An 18,892-nucleotide genomic window follows, 5' to 3' on the forward strand; every position below is an offset into this window, starting at 1 on the left:
TTTTTTTTTTTGAATAATGTATATGATGCCAACCGACAAGCGAGCTGACGTTTTTTTGGTATTCTCCAAGCCGATTTAATTGTAAAAGTTCAAGTTCAAGTTTGGATAAAAAAAGGGCATAAAAACAAAATAATTCAAAATTTCAATTAAATTTTGTTTAATTTGAAGACGCAACTCGGTAGGTAGCTAAACTTTTCTTGTTTTCTTTCAAGATGGGAAATTTTTTAGATTTTTTGTAGATAATAAACGAAATGCTCACTTCTTGAAAACATGTTTGTGGTTATAATTTTTCTGGTTATGATTTGCAGTGCTTCTCGTGGTGTTCGCCATCACCTACCAACTGACGGAGGCTACCCCTGAACCCCCTCCTCCGGGAGCATCGCGACAGGAACTGACAGACTACCGCAACGCTCTGCTCGCCTCTCTCGGAATCAGTGCCCCCATGGGCGGCGGTGGTGCTCCAGGGGGAGGCATGGCACCCGGCGGTGCTCCTATGATGGACGATGAGTCCATGTAGATAAATACAAGAAAACAAACAAACAAACAACAACAACGTCAACAACAACAACAACAAAAACAAAAACAACAACAACAAACTTTCGATGACGTTTAAGAAGGAAACTAGAAAAAAGTGGGCTTCAAAATCCTTCAAACATGATATTTGCTTTCTTTGCATGGTGTCATCATTTCTCTGAAAGTATTACGGACTGTGTATTTCTTGCTGCATATTGTAATTAAAAGTAAAATAGAAAACGTTTTCTTCTTGATTTATTTTAATTTAATCGTTTGTTTAAAAATCAGTCAAATTGCGCTCTCCTTCGAACAGCGCTTGCATTTCAGAAAAAACTAGCATGTATGAGAAAAATTAGAACATCTGCAGACAGAAATATTTAGAAAATGGAATAAACTAAATAAACCGATAAATTTAATTAGAGAGTTTTCTATCAAACCTGATATTTCTTTTTTGATCAAAATTAAGCTAACTTGCTACTATATTTGTTGTCTGGTGCCATATATATGGCGTGTGAGAGGAATGTTTCAAAAAACTTTTCTCGCTACACTTGTTGTGTAGGTACCAGCAGATTTAGGGGGGGGGGGGGAGGGTGGGGACGGACGCTCTCTTGAGGGATTCGACCCCCTGCCGACCAAAGCGTCCCTCCTTTGTTCTACTTTGAGATCTCTTTTTTTGGCTGACCGACCCCTATAAGTTGTCTAAAGGCGCCTTTGGCGCCAATATATACTTATTTTGAGAGGGAGCGCGCAGAAAAATTTTTTTGGTCAAAATTTTCCGAAAAAAAAAAACGCTTTTAAAATCCACCTCACCCCTCAGGAAAACCCTAGATCCGCCCCTCTGCGTATGCATGAATTTTTTGATGAAATAATTTTTTCAACTAAATGGTTAAATTACGATTAAAAGATTCTTAGAATTAAAAATAACTATTACATGAGGAAAACGAAAAAAATTTAGAAAAAAGTCAAAAGTTTGGTTTTCTTTTTTGATTTAAAATTAAACTTCTGCAAAAATTATATAAGTTGTAAAACTTCATGCCGTACCTTTTTGGTTCTATGTTACGGCATGATATATTCCAGTCAACCAACGGTTGAGTTTCGTCTGATTAACTATCAAAATTGATTTTGAAAATATCATGCCGTAACATAGAACCAAAATATCATGCGATCCTCTGTGACGTCGAGGTTATCGAAGTAAAAATGGAGCACTGTCCAAGACCAAATCCTTGTCCTTTAATTCCCCTGATATCAAGAATGCATCTGTTATAATCTTTGTTTAAAGGAAAACGAGGAACAACGCTAGGATATACACGCATCCCTGTTAAAAAAAGCCTGTAATATGGCTCCTTAGCGTTATATGCAAGTCAGAATGGCTACCCGGGTCGAGGTCCGCGGCTTGAAAAAAGACAGGCGCGACTCAAGTTGGTATTTCCAGACCGGCGCGACACCATATTGGCAATTCCAGACCGGCGCGAACGAAACTTGGCAATTGAAGACCCGCGTGACCAAGAAACCACCACGACCGGCGCGACGCAAAACACCGTTGGAACCGGCGCGGCCTAAAGTAATGGCGCGACCGGCGCGACTGAAAATAAACTGCCGCGACATAAGAAAAGACTTGGACGGCGCGACTTAAGAAAAGACTAACGGCGCAACTTACGGAAAAGACAGACGGCGCGACTTAAGAAAAGACTGACGGAGCGACTTAAGAAAAGACATAAGCGGCGCGAATTAAGAAAAGACGTAAGCGGCGCGACTTAAGGAAAGACTGAAGGCGCGACTTAAAAAAAGACTGACGGTGCGACTTAAGCCCGCGGCGCGCCTACGAAATCCAGTCCGAAAATGGCATGCGGCGCGACTTGCAAAGTCTTTTCTTAAGTCGCAGACCTCGACCCGGGAATTTTTGAACACAGAAACAACAAGACTGCACATATTAGGACAAAACCCTGATTATTTCGATTATGAAACCCTGATTATTACAAAACCCTGATTATTACAAACCCTGATTATGCATTTTAATTTCAAGTCTGCAGACTGCCTTTTAAGGACTAAGGAGCTGCCTTCGGTTTAGAAAAACCAAATTTAAAAAATATATAAATGATTTTTTTAAAAGCCGAGATTTTTTTAATCATCCCTACACGCCATATGAAAAACAAAATGATACATTTTGCTCCTAGTAATATAGCAATTACTGCTTTGACCAATTTAGAACGATTTCTAAGACGGATTAAGTCTCCGCTTACGCGTTAATAGCGCAAAATATATGGCGCGTTAAATTTCTCAAATTGGCCAAACTGGCAATTTTTAAACCCCCATAACTTTAAGAAAAATAAACCCACGTAATTTTTATTTAATTTGAGCGTGAGACAGCAATACTTTCCAGATGATATAAAAAAAATTCCGTCAAAAGTAGCTAGTTAAAATGTCGGATTTTGTCAGAAGAAATAAAAACCACCACGAGCACAATTATTCCGTCACTTTCTTTGAAAGTGGGAATAACACTGCTCATATCAAGGCGAAGTACTGTAAGTTCCGACAGCATTTTAATTGCTATGGAGTAGTTTAAAAGAAAATATTTGATGAAATTAATTTAAGAAATCGAAATTTCATTTTTTTTTGAAAATTATCCCCGCAGACGCTATGTGAAGTACAAATTGATATATTTTGCATACAGCACAGTATTAAATAGACCAAAGAGCATGCCTCAATCCCATTTGAAACGATTTCTTAGACGGATTAAATCTCCGGTTACGCTTTAACAGCTTGAAACATATCGCGCGTTAATTATCCCAAAATGGTCAAATTGGCAATCTATAAACCCTCATAACTTTATGAAAAAACAGGTAAAATATACACTTTTTTAATTGAGCTCAGGGCAACAGTATCTTTCGGCCGATAAAAAAAATTCTGCCAAAAATGGCTATTTAAAAAGTCGAAGTTTTTTATTCTTCAGACAATTTTCTGAAGAAAAAACCACCCCGAGCACAAATATTCCGCCATTTTCACAAAAATAAAAAAAGAGATCTTATTGCTAAAATTTTAACAATAATGCTCGTACCAAGGTGAAGCACTGAATGTTCCGACTTCTTTTTAAGGTTTATGGAGCAACAATAATATTAAAAAGTTAAATGTAATAAAACAAAATTAAACTTTTTTTCTCTAAAATTTGAAGTTTTTTCTTGAAAAATCATCATCCCACACGCCATATAAAGCACAAAAGGATAGATTTTGTGCCTTGTAACAAATCAATTATGGCAAATAAGCTTCTTTCAACCAATTTGGAACGATTTCTAAGACGGATTAACTCTCCGCTTACGCGTTAGTCCCAAATTGGCCAAAATGGTCATTTTTAAGCCCGCATAACCTGACAAAAAATGATCACAGGTGAAATATTTTTTTAAATTTGAGCTCAGGACAACAATACTTTTCCAATGATATTTTAAAAATTTCGTCAAAAATGGCTAGTTAAAAAGTCGAAATTTGAGAAGCACCCCGAGCACAAATATTCCGTTAGTTTCGTATCGAAAGTCGGAACAATAACCATAAATAAGTGAGGTTCAACCATAGAAGTCTAGTAGTCTGCATGTTTCTTAGAAGATTCTGTGGGTAGGGATGCAATACTTCTTTTTCATTGTTTTTTTTCTTCTTCAAGAAATTACGCGGCGATTAGAAAGAGAGTTACCAAAGTTTCATTGCACGTTTATTACCTAGAGTTCTCCCAACTACTAAAGCTGGAATATAGTTAGATACACTAATAATTCGATGCAGCTGCATTTGATATATACAGTGCATTTGATATAAGACATATTCTAAGGGCTTTTCTTATTTCCTAAGGGCATTTCGTATTTCTGCATCGTAAGTTATCATAACTTGCAAGTTTTTTCGAACTACTTTTTTTTCAACCATTGATTGAAGAGGCATTTTTTTGGTTCAGTAAAAATTATTGCATTGTTTTGGTATTCATTTTTATTGGTAAGTCAAAAAAATCAGGACAAAGTGCATGAAGATTTTGGACTATGCTGATTTTATATTCAACGACGCTTAGTTTAATTTTCATCATTACAAAATTGAACCCAATTTTAGCTCGGAAAATGATTAATGAGCCATGTACTTACACAGGAATCATACATAGATGTGAACAGCTAACGAACAAACACTGGGCATACGACGAGAAACTAGATCAATGTCTGGAAGTAAGCTGTCCAAAACCAGAACGAAAAAACCTTTACAGTTCTTACAGCAACTGTGCTAGCACGTGTAAAGGAAATTTTCGTGGATCCTTAGCTGGAACAACCTATGAACCATTTGACAAAATTGATTTGACGTCGGTGTCTCTAAATTCGATAAAACTTACTTTTCAATTGTGTTTTTCGACTATATTCGTCACAAATACAGTATTGAATTGTATCATCTGAGTTGTATGTTTTGATTCTCAAGAATTTTTGTCAAGTTGATCCACAAAAATGATTATTTAAAAAAATGTATAATTCAATTATTTAATCATAACTTTTTAGACTTTTTAGAATCCAGATTGTCAGGACATTGAAGCAAAAGGTTATACACATGAGTTTCATCTTTTCTTAGAAAGTTATACCGCAAGAGAAAAATCAATAGCTGTTAAACGCTCAATTGTTATTTTTTGTTTTGTTTCCGTCAAGAAGGGCAACTTTAAGATTACAGTCATGAAGTGGAAAATGTTTTTTTTTATCTAGTAGATGTGAGTATCTAGCAAGTTTCCGGATATGAAATCACGATTTGATACTATTTGGTATTGGAGATACTTTCAACCTTTGTAGAAAGTGTTAAACTCGGAAAACAAATTATTAGTTTTGGTCCAAGTTCCATTTGTTGAAAAAGGAACAGATATTTTCAACAAATCAGTCAATTTCGAGTTCCAGTAATAAACTCTTCAAAAGGTGCCCGATTTCATTTTTCCTGAAAAACAAGAGCTGTACATGCGCATAAATAAATGAAATTTAGATAAACACGAAAACAACATAGGCAGCAAATTTTAGAAAAGAAACAATGAAATCAAGAAAACACAAAAAAGATTGCCTGTTTTTTGAAAAACTTCTATTGTTGAAATTCAAAAAAAAAGTAAAAATGCACTTAGGTTTCTTTGAATTTCAAGAAAAATTTATGAATGGCTTTTATCTATAGTATTTTCACAGTTTGACAAAATTGTAGTGTTCAGTAATTTTTTTTTGCTGGGAATTTTAAAAATTGAGTTCTACTTTTGTAACTGGAGAAGAAATTTTGCTTGCCTTTTAGCAAATGAACTTGAATTGAACTCAAAAAGTGCACATGCATCTAAAGGCATTCAAAAATGCATTAAAACATTGAATGCACTTTCTGTATACATAAAAGCGTTTTAAGATTTTACTATAGGCAGTAACAGCAACGTCAATGATTTCAATGTTTTTTTTTTGGCATTTATGTCCACAGAGTTTGACTAAAAAGTTCGTTCAAGTTCAAATGAAAAATTTAAAGTCCTGTATTCTGCCGATAAAATGAATTTTCAAAAACTGTAGCATAACTGAAGAAAATTGATATTGTCACGGTTGTTTTTATAACAAAACGATCAGAAGTTGTGCAACAAAATATCGCTGTTCTGGATATTCTGTTTAGCCAACACTTCGATATATTTTGTTTTTCCTCGTAGACGCAAAGTTTGAAAAGTTTTTCTTTTATAAAAAAAATGAACTTAGTCAGATCTAAACAATTTTTGACCGGTAGGTTTGTTAAGTAAATTCAATAAAAGTTTTGAAAAATCATTCATCTCCGAAAGATTGAAATTAAGTTTTGACGCCCGAACAGTTTGGTTTTTGGCAAAGTATTTCCCGTTTACATGTTATTACATCAGCTGCGGTGCAAAAATCTGAGTTTTCCGATTTTGTCGATGTTAAGAAGGCTTTTGAGACAATTGATAATTCAATTTTACTATTCGCGCTAAGTCAGTACGGGTTCACGGAGAAAAAGCAATTGATTACTAAAATTAGATCTAAGCAATCGGATACAGTATCTAAAAAGTATGGATGAAAATTGTCAGTTGGAGGATATCAGTTTTGGACTCTCAAAGATCCGTTTTCGGTCAACTGTGTTTTAAATTAATAACAATGGCATGCCAAAGCAAGTAAGCTAATGCTCAATTTTTTTTTGTTATATTCGTGAAATAACTGGCAGTAAAAGTTGATAAAAAGCTCGCGTTAAATCAACACATACATCATGATTGTTGAAAAATTCCTGAAAAAAATGGAAATACTTATAGTAAGAATTTCTTTAAAGAAATTCACATTGAGGTACATCAGTTTCTTATTCGCACAAAAATTTTTTAATGCAAAAGAGAAGTCGTTGCTTACATTTTTCCTGTGCGAATTTGACCATCTAATGGAAAAAATCTTGGACTATTATATTAAGACTTTTTTGAATGTTTTTGGACATGATTTTGAGAGAATTAATATAACTTACTTAAGTCAATTAATTAATTGTAGCCCGTATCCAGGGAATTTTCTGTTGAAGAACTGAATATCTCTTGGTTTACATAAGCTGATTATCAGATCTGAAATACTTTTTTTAGATCTTGATTAGAATTTGAATATTTCAGATGTTAAATTTGGATCTGAAATTGAAAACTTCAGATCCAAAATAATCTTGAAAAACAAATTTCCGATCTGTTGAATTGTATTTTATGCATTTCCAGCAAATTATTGAGTTTTATTTTTCGATGTTTCTGCAATACACAATTATGTTTAGGTTAACTAGCGGTAGAAAAACTAGAATAACTTCACAAAAAGTTTTTTCTAAGTAAATTTCTTGTTCATCTGTATAAAATTTTTTTCAAAAACTGTTAGAACACCTATCAATTTTTTGATTCTCATGCGCTACATATGCGTTTTCAGTGTTCATCTCATGCTTGAGGAAACATTTTTTGAGAGTCTCTTCGTTGACACTTTGCTGAGTACCTGCTAGTAGCTAGCAGAAGCTACCAAATAGTTCAGTATCAAAAATGGCAACAAGACTGCTTGTATCAAGGCAAAGCCCTGAATGCTCCGTCTGCCTTCTAATGTCTATGGAGCAGTAATTGCATAAAAAAATTAAAAATAAATTAAACTATTTTTTTTAATTTGAGATTTTCTATAAAATCATTACTCCACACACCATATAAAGAACAAAGTGAGAGATTTCGCTCCTAATAAGAAATCACTCAAGGCAAATAAGCTTCCCTGAATCAATTTGGAACAATTTCTACAATTAATTTCCGCCTTACGCGTTAATCGCTCGAAATATATCGCTCGTTAATTGTCCCAATTTAGCCAGAACGGCAATTAAAACCCCCATAACATTACGAGAAATGATCACAGGTGAAATACATTTTCAAATTTAAGCTCAAGACAACAATACCTTCTCCTTCTGAATTATTTTTTGAAATTAAGGTCAAAATAGCTAGTAGAAAAGTCGAATTCTGTCAGAAAAAAAAACCCATCCCGAGCGCAAATATCCGTTACCTTCGTTACGAAAAATGGAACAAAAATCGTGTCAGAATCATTGATTTTTGAGATCTGAAATAACTCATTCCTAGAGGTACCCAAGCCTTATTTTAACATTTCACAACACATTTCAGATCTGAAATTTAGATCTGAAAAAAAAATCAGATCTGAATTCGAACATTTACTAAGTACGAGAGATCAACTTGTGCTCACAGCTGAAAGTTGTGAAGCTCTAAGCCGGCTAGATAAAACTGTTCATTACAATCGGTCGGCATTATACTGCTCAAGTTTAACCAATTTTTTGTCAAAAAACAACCTCCTTTTTCCGGGCGACATGAAAGAAATGAAAAAATGTATTTTACACCAGGGGTGATCTAGGATTTTCTCGAGGGGGGGGGGGCTTATTTTCAAAAAAAAAATCGAAAATTTTGTCAACATTTTTTTTAGGTCGACCAATTTGATTTTCCGAGCTCTCTCAAAGTAGTATAAACACCCTGGTTTGGCTTGTATTCTGCACCGCAGGCGAACTTTTGTTAAGAAAACAGGCCAAAAAAAGCGTTTTTAGGCCAGTTTTGGAAACTTTCGACCAAAAAGTTGCGTGTTTTCGGTGCGCGCTCCCCCTCAAAATTAGTATATAGCGATTAGAAAATTTTTGGGTTACGTCAGCCAAAATGTATATCTTAAAATAGCTCAAAGGGGGACCCTTTGGGTCGGCAGGGGGTAGAATCCCTGATCGCCACCCCAGAAATCCGCCTCCCCCCTCTAATTCCGCCCCTAAATCCGCCCCTGTTTTACACACAGTTATAACACTAGAAAACGCATTTTATTTCAGGTTAAATTGGACTCCTCAAATCTTTATGAGTGATGGTATTTTTCGCCTTTTCTTTTCTTTTTCTTTCTCCTCAACTTATTTTGTAGAGATCTTTCCATGTTGCGAATCCTCGTGGCGCCTTGAGGCCCGTGAGTTTGATCCCTGTGAGTTTGTTCTTTGACTGCTGTTAGTAAATGTACTTTCTAACAATTAGAAGTTCAAAAAATTTCTTGCAACCGACGTAAATTCATAACACTGAATTCTCAAAGGATTTCTGTTGTGACTTTTGATACGAAAGTAACGGAATATTTGTGCACGGGTGGGTTTTTTCTTCAGACAAATTTTGACTTTTTAACTAGCCATTTTCGACGAATTTTTTTAATCATTCGAAAGGTATTGTTGTCCAGAGCTCAAATTTGAAAGGATATTTCACCTGTCATCATTTCTCGTAAAGTTATGAAGGTTTAAAGATTGCGATTTTGGCCATTTTGACCAATTTGGGACAATTAACGCGCGATATAATTCGCGCTATTAACGCGTAAGCAGAGATTTAATCCGTCTTAGAAATCGTTTCAAATTGGTTGAAAGAAGCTTTTTTGCCAAAATTGATGTGATACAAGGAGCAAAATCTAATCTTTTGTTCTGTATATGATGTGTGGAGGGATGATTTTAATAAAACATTTCACTTTTTAGAAAAAAAAATTCATTATTTTTTTTATAAGTTCAATTTTTTTAAATGTTTTTTACTGCTCCATAAACCTTAAAAGGCAGTCGGAACATCCAGGGCTTCGCCCTGATACGAGCAGTCTGGTTAAAACTTTTAAAAAAGATTATTAAAACACGGAATAGAAAAGAGATTTTTACCAAAGGTTAGGCTTCAATCTACTTTCTATCGAGGCAAAAGAACATCAAAACTCAATGCCACTCTCCTTTATGTGATTTCAAACTATAGGGATTGCGAATCGCTTTTATCATTTAAGTATTAGATGCAGGATTATTGCTTTTCAACTGTTTAGAAGTTTGTTTTTAGAAGCTTAAGCAAAGATTACTGAAGTAATAATTGAGATATTTCAGTTTTAGCGAAAACTTGAAGAAAACGATCGAAGATTTCTGCTCTCGGTGTTTGTTTTTCCAGAGCAATTTTCATTTTTTAACTAATAATTTTAGCTGATTTTTTCAAAGCATCTGAAAAGCATTGTGTTTCTAAGTTCAAACATAAAAACACATTTCGACATGGGTAATTTTCGTAAAGCCACGAGGGTTTCAATATTGCCAATTTGGCTAACTTGAGACATTTAAGATCTGTTAACGCGTAAGCTGTGCTTAAGTCCAAAATTGAAATTATTCCAAATTGATTTAAGGCATGCTTTTAAGTGTATTGCGTACTTTGTTATATGAATTTTATATCGCTTTCTTCTTTACATAGAGTGAGGATGACGAATTTAGAAACTTAATTTTTTATTTTTTGTTGAAATTTCTTCCATTTTTAAAAACTACTAAAAAAACCCTAAAAAGCAGTGGGGACGTTCAGGGCTTCGCACAGAATCGAGAATTTTTGTTCTAAATTATTCATGACCCAGCGATAAGAAAGAACTTTCGCTAGTACAATACAGAAGAAACTTTTACGTTATGGTTGAACTCGGTTCGTGAGATTTCACGAAGCAATTAAAATTATAATTTGTTTCAGCTGAAAGTGTTGAACTATTGAGACATTTTTCATTTTTAAACAACTGAAGCAGTTTTTAGGACGAAAAAATTTCAATATCAATTTTTTGTATCACGACTAAGTGCAACCCAAAAAAGAAATATTTTTAATTGCAACTTCCTTTTTTTTTTAAATTTTAAAGTTTTTTTTCAAGAATTCACGACCCTTCATTGTTTTTTCTTTAAAAAGCAAAAGTTTTACTTAACAGCGAAGACAGTTGTATTAGAGGTGGGGTTAATTGTTCCATTGTTTTGAATTTTAGATGATTTTGGGCAATTTATGTAAGTTTTGAAAATAATATCTGTGGTTGTACACAGAGACAACGAAAAAATTTTTTTTTCCAATGAGTTGAGCTTCAACTTCTTATGGAATTTTGATAGCTTGTCACTTGAAATTGGACTGGTTTGAAAAAAGAAGCTGCCATTCATGATTATTCCGACAGCCTCATAAGATTACTGATGAACATTTATGAAACATTATTTAAAATTTCACTGACTTTGCAAAATTTGGATGTTTTTTTGCTTAAAAATTTGCACCATAATCCACGTAGTCGAAACTTTGAATAATGACAGCAAGACAGCATATAAGTCTCATTTTGACAGCCTGCAAAAATCATCTCGACAGCCAACTTGATAAGCTAACACACTCGCTCCGACATAGGACTAAGCAGAGGGACACCCCGCATATATAAGTTTCTAAGTTTTTATACGTAATTTGATAGTACGCTGAATAATGAATAAAAAAAAGCGAGTGATTATCAAAACTAAGATTGAAATTTCTTGAGGATTTCTTTCTAGAAAAAATTGTCTGTCAGTTTTCAACGTATAGATGACCTGCAAACTCAAGAAAACTCAAGAAAAAAACAAGATTTCGAGCTCTTTTTAAGAAAACTAGAGCTTAATCGGTATAAGTCTTATTCTTCTGGTAATTCTGAAAACTAAATTCCTTTTTTAAAGTAAGTCGATCAAATTTTTGGTGACATTTACACTTTTGTCTTTCAATATAGGAGCTCGCCTTCTTAAAAAAAAGTGAAGTAACCTGGAAAATTTAAACTGCGAAACATCTATCACTTTCGGGCAAGAATATCCCCCCCCCCCCCCACAAAAATTGTGATGATCTATACAAAAATCTTCACTACGTTCCGCGACTATTATCCAAGTTTTCGTTGCAGTCTAATAAGACCAGCGTCAGTTTTAATAACAATCAATTCTGAGCCAGAATATTTTGTGGCTTAAGCGATGATAGAAGGACCAGTTGCGCTTTAATAGCCCAAAATTGACACAACCTACAAATAGCAAAACCCAAAATTTCACTAACTTACTAAATTACTAATTTACCTAATTATTTTAACACATTATATATCTGAAAAACAATCTGCTTTTGAACTTAAAAACGTCAAACAAGGTCTATGTCAAAAAGTTTTTTGTTCCTAGAGTTCTGTTTGCCTTATGACCCCTAATCCAAATCCTCCATTTCGATTTTTTAGCCGTTGTTGATATTCCGGCAGCTTTGAAAGCTTTCTGGTCTTTTCCTGAGTTTTGTATTTATATCTTTACATAAAAAGCTGCAAAACATTTTTTGATTGATTTTGATTGAAAATTATTGAGGTATGCCAGTTTTATCTGATCTGAGACGAGAGTTGATTCTTTTTTTAAAATCTTTTCCGATAAAGGCATGATCGCTTTCAAAGTTTCAACCTCAAAGTGATTCAGCTGTCACTTCCCGGGATGACCGAAACTTCTTATCATACAATTCCATACGTACAGAAATTTGTATGAAATCCCTATGATAAACATTTTTCCATAAATGAAAATTGTATGATAGGTGTTTTTCCATAAACCAAAAAATTTGATTTTTTTTCTAAATATAGTTTCTGAAATTTTTTTTGTTGTGTTTGCAACTGAACACAAGTGACAAAGACCTTGGTTACTCAAAGCACCAAAAGTTGGACGGTCTTTGCATTCACAATGCATAGAAAACGATCTGAGTTCGGCTGTCTTTCTTAATCAATTTTTTCACAATTTGATTTTTGGCAAAAGTTTTTAATAGTGATTATTTTAAATTTTTGAATTTTCAAAATATCAGACATTGATCAAGGCATATGAAACACCCCATACAAAGGAAATAGGAACTTTCAGCGTTTTTGAGGAAAATAAAAGCCAATATTATCGTATCCAGGACTACGTTATTCACACAAAAAATTAAATTTTACATGCCAAAAATTTTTTTCGAGAAAGGTTTGTTTGCGTACGAAATTCAGTTTGCGGCTGAAACAAAAACAAAATATTTTTGGGCAAAATTTTCAAAATAACTTCACCATAAAAAAACTAGAGCTTAATCGGTATAAGAGTTATTCTAAAATGGAAAATAAAATCTAAAATTTGATTTTTTTTAAATGAAATCATCCCCCACACGCCATATAAAGTAAAAAAAGAATAGATTCCGCTCATTGTAACATATCAATTATGGCAATAATGCTTCTTTCAGCCATTTTGGAACGAATTCAAAGACGGATTAAATCTCCGCTTACGCGTTAATAGCGCGAAATATATTGCGCGTTAATTGTCCCAAATTGGCCAAAATGGCAATCTTTAAACCCCCATAACTTTCCGAAAAATGATCACAGGTAAAATATTTTTTCAATTTTAAGCGCAGGACAACAATACCTTTTGAATAATATATTTATAAAAAAATTCGTTAAAAATGGCTAGTTAAAAAGTCAAAATTTGTCTGAAGAAGAAAAACCCACCCCAGCACAAATATTTCGTGACTTTTGTAACAAAAGTCGGAACAATAATTACTAGCAATCAGCAATAACTCAAGAAAAATGCATCATCGTTATCTAATTTTTTTAAATAACGCTGAAGTTTTTTTTCCAAAGGTGAAACATAATTGTCTTCTTAATTTTCACACCGATGAAGCAGATACAAAAGTTTTCAATGTATGTCAGTTTTATCTTATCTGAGATGAGAGTTGATTCTTTTTATTCGTTTCCGATAAAGGTTTGATCGCTTTGAAAGCTTTCATCTCAAAGTGATGGTAGCTGTCACTTAGTGTTCTGTGTATGCATTATTATGAAATTTAAGTTCAGGGTAAACCCCAATCAGGTTAGTTCTTAGCCTTATTTGGCATAATGACGCGCGAAGACGTATCTAGAAGCAAAAAAAATCATTATTCAGAAACAAGCTTTTTGCGGCTTGATTATGATCTTAATTGAAACTTACTTTAATTTTTTCCTGTGAGAAGGCATTCTATAAGTTCGCGGCATACTTATGATTTATTCTTCTCGGCTAACGAAGATTGATAAATTAGATTATCGGATCAAAACTTATTTGTTTCTTTTTCCACTCGCCAAGAAAAACCTAAAAATTAGGGGTTGTCATAGGGCAGGCTATAGAAGTTTCATAGTATTCACTTCCAAAAAATTCGGTTTTGAAAGGAAAAAATAATCACAAAATGAAATGCTTTAAGTTGTTAGTTTTCCTTTACCAAACAAATATAACTATATGAGTGTAGCCTTGAAGATCAGAAAACAAAGCTAAATGATTGATGCACAAGTAGCATAGAGTTTTTCTTGCAGCTTTGGTTAAGTAATTTAAAATTAATAAAAAATTTGACCTCTTTATGCAGTGAAAGTTGATTAATTTAGAGAAAAATTGAAAATTGAGCTGAATAAAACCAAATAAATTTGTTATTTTTGTTAAATTTCTGTTTAATTTTATTGTGTAAGTTCATATCACTTCCTCATGTCCATGTGGAATTTGTTTCAAAACGGAAAAATACAGCCTAATTTTTCTGTAATCTTATATTTATTTCTTCGGAATCTTAAGGAGGACAATCAGGGATCCAAATATAATCTACGTTTAACCCCCTGCATACGTTTCATGATAGACGTTAAATTGTGCAAAAAACCTAGCCAATTGTTTTTCGTTATTGTATCATTTGAGCCAGCAGAATATTTTCCTTTTTTTGGGTAAATGCAGTCTGAAATAATGACAAACGGTGGTGGCTGCTATTTAAAGCCAGAGAGTCGAAGGTTGTTTCTTATTAAAGGTACAACTTCTGCTCAAGACCTTATTCTTTTTTCAATCGGAAAAAATGATCAAACACCATAAATTAATGCTGACATTAGCCATTTTCTGAAATTGTTGATTTCAATTAATTTGTTGAAAACACTGGCTTAAGCAACCTTAAGTAGCCACCAATGTTTGTTCGTTAAAAAACTGGTTGAGATCAAACAAATTAATCGGAGAACAAAATTTTTTTCGCGCTTATTTTTGGTTCATTCTTTGTTAGTACAAAAAAATAAAGGATTTAAAACAGGGACGGATCGTTTCCTTTCTCCTGTGGCGAATCCTCGTGGCGCCTTGAGGCCGTGCGTTTGATCCCTGTGAGTTTGTTCTTTGACTGCTGTTAAAAAATGTACTTTCTAACAATTAGAAGTTCAAAAAAATTCTTGCAATCGACGTAAATTCATAACGCTGAATTAGCAAAGGATTTCGGTTTCGACTTTCGATACCAAAACAACGGAATATTTGTGCACGGGTGAGTTTTTTTTCTTCAGACAAATTTTGACTTTTTAACTTGCCTTTTTCAACGGTATTTTTTATCTCATTCAAAAGATATTGTTGTCTTGAGCTTGAATTTGAAAATTTTTTTTACCTGTTATGATTTTTTTTGTAAGTTATGGGGGTTTAAAGACTGCCATTTTGGCCAACTTGAGACAATTAACGCGCGATATATTTGGCGCTATTAACGCGTTAGCGGAGATATAATCCATCTTAGGAATAGTTCCAAATTGGTTAAAAGAAGCTTATTTGCCATAATTGATTTGTTACAAGGAGCAAAATTGGCTCTTTTTTCTTTCCCCCCCCCCCACCTGCAAGTTTTTACATGTAAATTTGTTGACCACATAGTCCGATTGTTATGAACTTTTACATACAGACTAATAAAGCTACGACAATTAAAAAATTGTAAAAGCCCCGTACTGACAGACTACTTTTATTTTTACTCACTTTTTATTGTCAAAATTTTCTTTGCGAGTGCGACTGTTTTTCGATCTACATTTTTGTTCCTCATCTTTTGCAAACTTTTTGAGTTTTTACGTCCACTTGACTTGAGTAAAACAACAAGAAGAATGAGACTAGCTGCAGATTTGATGATGCCGGAGAAACACTCGTTTCCATAAAGGTCCATTGCTTTCTGACAATCATCACCATCAACGTCTCTACTTTTCTCGCGTCTTGATCTGAACAGTCTTAAAGGATTTTTGTTTCCACTTGCTGATTTTGTTTTTTGAGACAAGATCACTCTAATCTCGTAGCCTTTAGTCTGCTCCAAAATGCTGGTAGGTGAGACTAAACAAACAAAATCAATTTTTTTGGACTGCTGAAGGGTTTTAATTTGAAATTTTGACAGACTCGTACAGACGGGCATGGGAAATTAAGGATCTTTCTACAGAACTGTCAGAAAATGAAGACATTAAAAAATTGCTCAAATATTTTGAAATATTGTACTTCAAAATTTTTGTCAGACCGAGAAAAGTAGAATTGAGACATCTGCACAGAAAAGTAAATAAAATTATAAAACAACGGTGATTACTTCAAAATTCCAATTCTAACCTTAACAAGTTAAAAGTTTAAAATCAAAGAAACTAAGAGCAGGAAAAAAATTCAAAACAACAAATTCATCCCAACTCGTAAATCACATCTGAAGTTTGAACCTAGTGGCCTACAAAAAATTTTTTCGAAAAAACTAATTAGGCACACGAAGCAAAGGTACCAGATCCATAGTTTGCCGTTAAGAAAACGAAAAAAAGAGAAAAAAATTGTCGTACTTATGTTATAATAAACTTGCAATCCAAGAATGATTTAGAAACAACGCATAATCTGATCTTTAAGTTAATATGAATAAACTTTGAAGGGCAGGCCTATGCTTCGAGTTTGTGGACCAACAACAATCAATGAGTTCTTCAATCTATTATATATAATAAAAGACGCGTAAATAAAATTAAAATTTTACTTCTGAGAAAATTTCTGCACATCAGGCAAATTTTTGAAAAATCTGGCCTAAAACAGCGTTTTGGGCACTTTTTAGAAGGTTTTGACAAAAAAAAAACCGTTGTTTATGGCGCGCGGTACCCCTCAAAGTTAGTATATATTGGCGTTGAAGGCGCCTTTAGAAAAATTTTAGGGTCGAAGGGCTTAAAACGGATTTCTTAAAATAGTTCAAAGGGGGGAACCTTTGGGTCTACAGAGAGTCAAATCCCTGAAAGATGGAATCAAAATTTGTACCCATTAATAGGGATGTAAAATAGGTAACTGCTTTGAGCGCGATTTATGTTTTAGTTATTTTTTGATCTTGACTCTAATTTTGTTTTCAAAATTTGGAGCGTTGAAAAAATTAGTCATCACTTAAGCTGTAAAAGACCTTCAAAACTGCTTTGGCGGTATGATTCGTGATCGCGTCTGTTTTTACTTCCGTTTGATTTTTGTGAACAATAGTAAAAGATGTTGGAGCTAAAAAGGGGTGAGGGAGGAGGTGGTGGAAGACCCCCATGTTTTAAGATAGGTAATAATGTTTCCGGTCTTCCAGCTGTGTCTTAACATTGGGTATAGAGTCTTCAATGTCTTAGGATAGGGAATACCAATGGGGTAAGGTTTAATGGTTTGTGTGATGGTAAGAGAATGGTAATGAAAACGATTTTTATAGATTCTGTGTGGTAATGTCTAGTTTTTTTGGAAAAATCTCGGCGCGCGCTATCTAATTGGCGGATAATTTTGGTTAATTACGTGTAGATTGGGGAATTAAGGTCTTTTAATTAGTTTTTTGAATCATGGTTCTTGGATTTTCAATCACAAAATTTTTCAAAAAAAACTTCAAAAGACGATAAGAATTGTTATAGTTCGACCTATTAACTAATTTATTAGCTAATCTTACTGTTTGAAACATTTTCCTGAGAACACAAATTAATTAACAAAGAAAGTAAACATATCACTGCATCGTATAGTGAATTTACTGGTATAATTTATACTTACAATTAAAAAACTACAAATCTACATAAAATTACTTATATAATTCGAAACATGCACATCATAAATATAATTCAAGTTTCTCTGGTAGAAATTAAAAAGAAGAAATGCAGAATTAAATTGCGTTAAATTTACAAAAAGTATCATTTTTTTGTAGTTTTTCGAGAACCATTTGACAATACTTTTTTATTAGAAAGGAATAAGTTGTTCCTTTTTGACCCAAAGAATCAGCAAAGTAGTAAGTTTTGCCCGTTCGAGCCATCATGATCCATTGTTCCTCTCTATCCTTGGTCGGAGCTTATTTAACAATTGCAAAAGACTATTTTGTTTGTTGAGGTACTTGTTCTCGCGTTTTCAATTAAACAGCATTCATTATCTGCTTTTTCTGAAGATTTAGATCTGAGGAAAAACAAAAAAGATAATACAGAGACAATAACAATGAAAAGTCCCAAACAATATTTAATAGGAGCCTGACAACTCAGAAAAATTAAACGTTTTTAGCGACTGTTCCGACTTTGTAAACTTTAACAATAGATAGTCTTTCTCCCAAGACTATTACTTCTGTAGCTTGATCCGAGGGAAACTGCAAAATCATTTCTAATCTCAAGCTATCTCTACTAAGTAATGGATGATGCAATTGCTCAGCTGCATCCTGCGGTTAAGTCAAATCAAAAACAAGAATATAAAAATTTGAAAATCTTCCATAGGAAGAGCTGAGAAATATTCGTTAAACTGCATTGCTTTTAATGTTGTAACATATGGACGACAAGGAGAATTTGTATCTAATGAAGCAATTGCTCTTCCAACCCGAATAATTCTAAGTTTTCTCAAACGAAAGTGTTGATAGTTGAAAGGATTTTCATGAAAAGATCCTAAAAAAAGCTGAGTTTTTATTCATTGCAACGGCTATTCTTCTTATTGGAGCGTTATTGAAAGTTTTTTCTTTTATGAATTGGTTTTGACGTGATGGAATGATAAAGGTTCTTGCTATAGTTTCCATGTAATTGTATTGAGCAGGTTCTCTTTCCAGATTGCATTGCATGTATTGATGATTAAGTTCAGCTAGTAAATTTCTTCTAGTAAACAGCGAACAATCAACAATTTTCAGACTGACTTTTGGATTATCAGACAGCATGTAAGAGTTAGGTCTAGCTCGAACTGTTTTTTTCGAACTTTGGTATTTGATAGCAACAACTTTTTGCAAGTAAACAAATCAATTCAAATCAATGGCAAGCCTCTCATAGAGTGACAAATTATCCCTGTTTCTAAGGAATTTGCTCTAACAGAGAACGGACGCATGTTAAATGCTTCCGGATATTCTTCAAAACTGTATCCATGACAAGCAAGT

This window comes from Symsagittifera roscoffensis, chromosome 10 (assembly GCF_963678635.1).
Source record: "Symsagittifera roscoffensis chromosome 10, txSymRosc1.1, whole genome shotgun sequence".
Taxonomy (NCBI): domain Eukaryota; kingdom Metazoa; phylum Xenacoelomorpha; order Acoela; family Convolutidae; genus Symsagittifera; species Symsagittifera roscoffensis.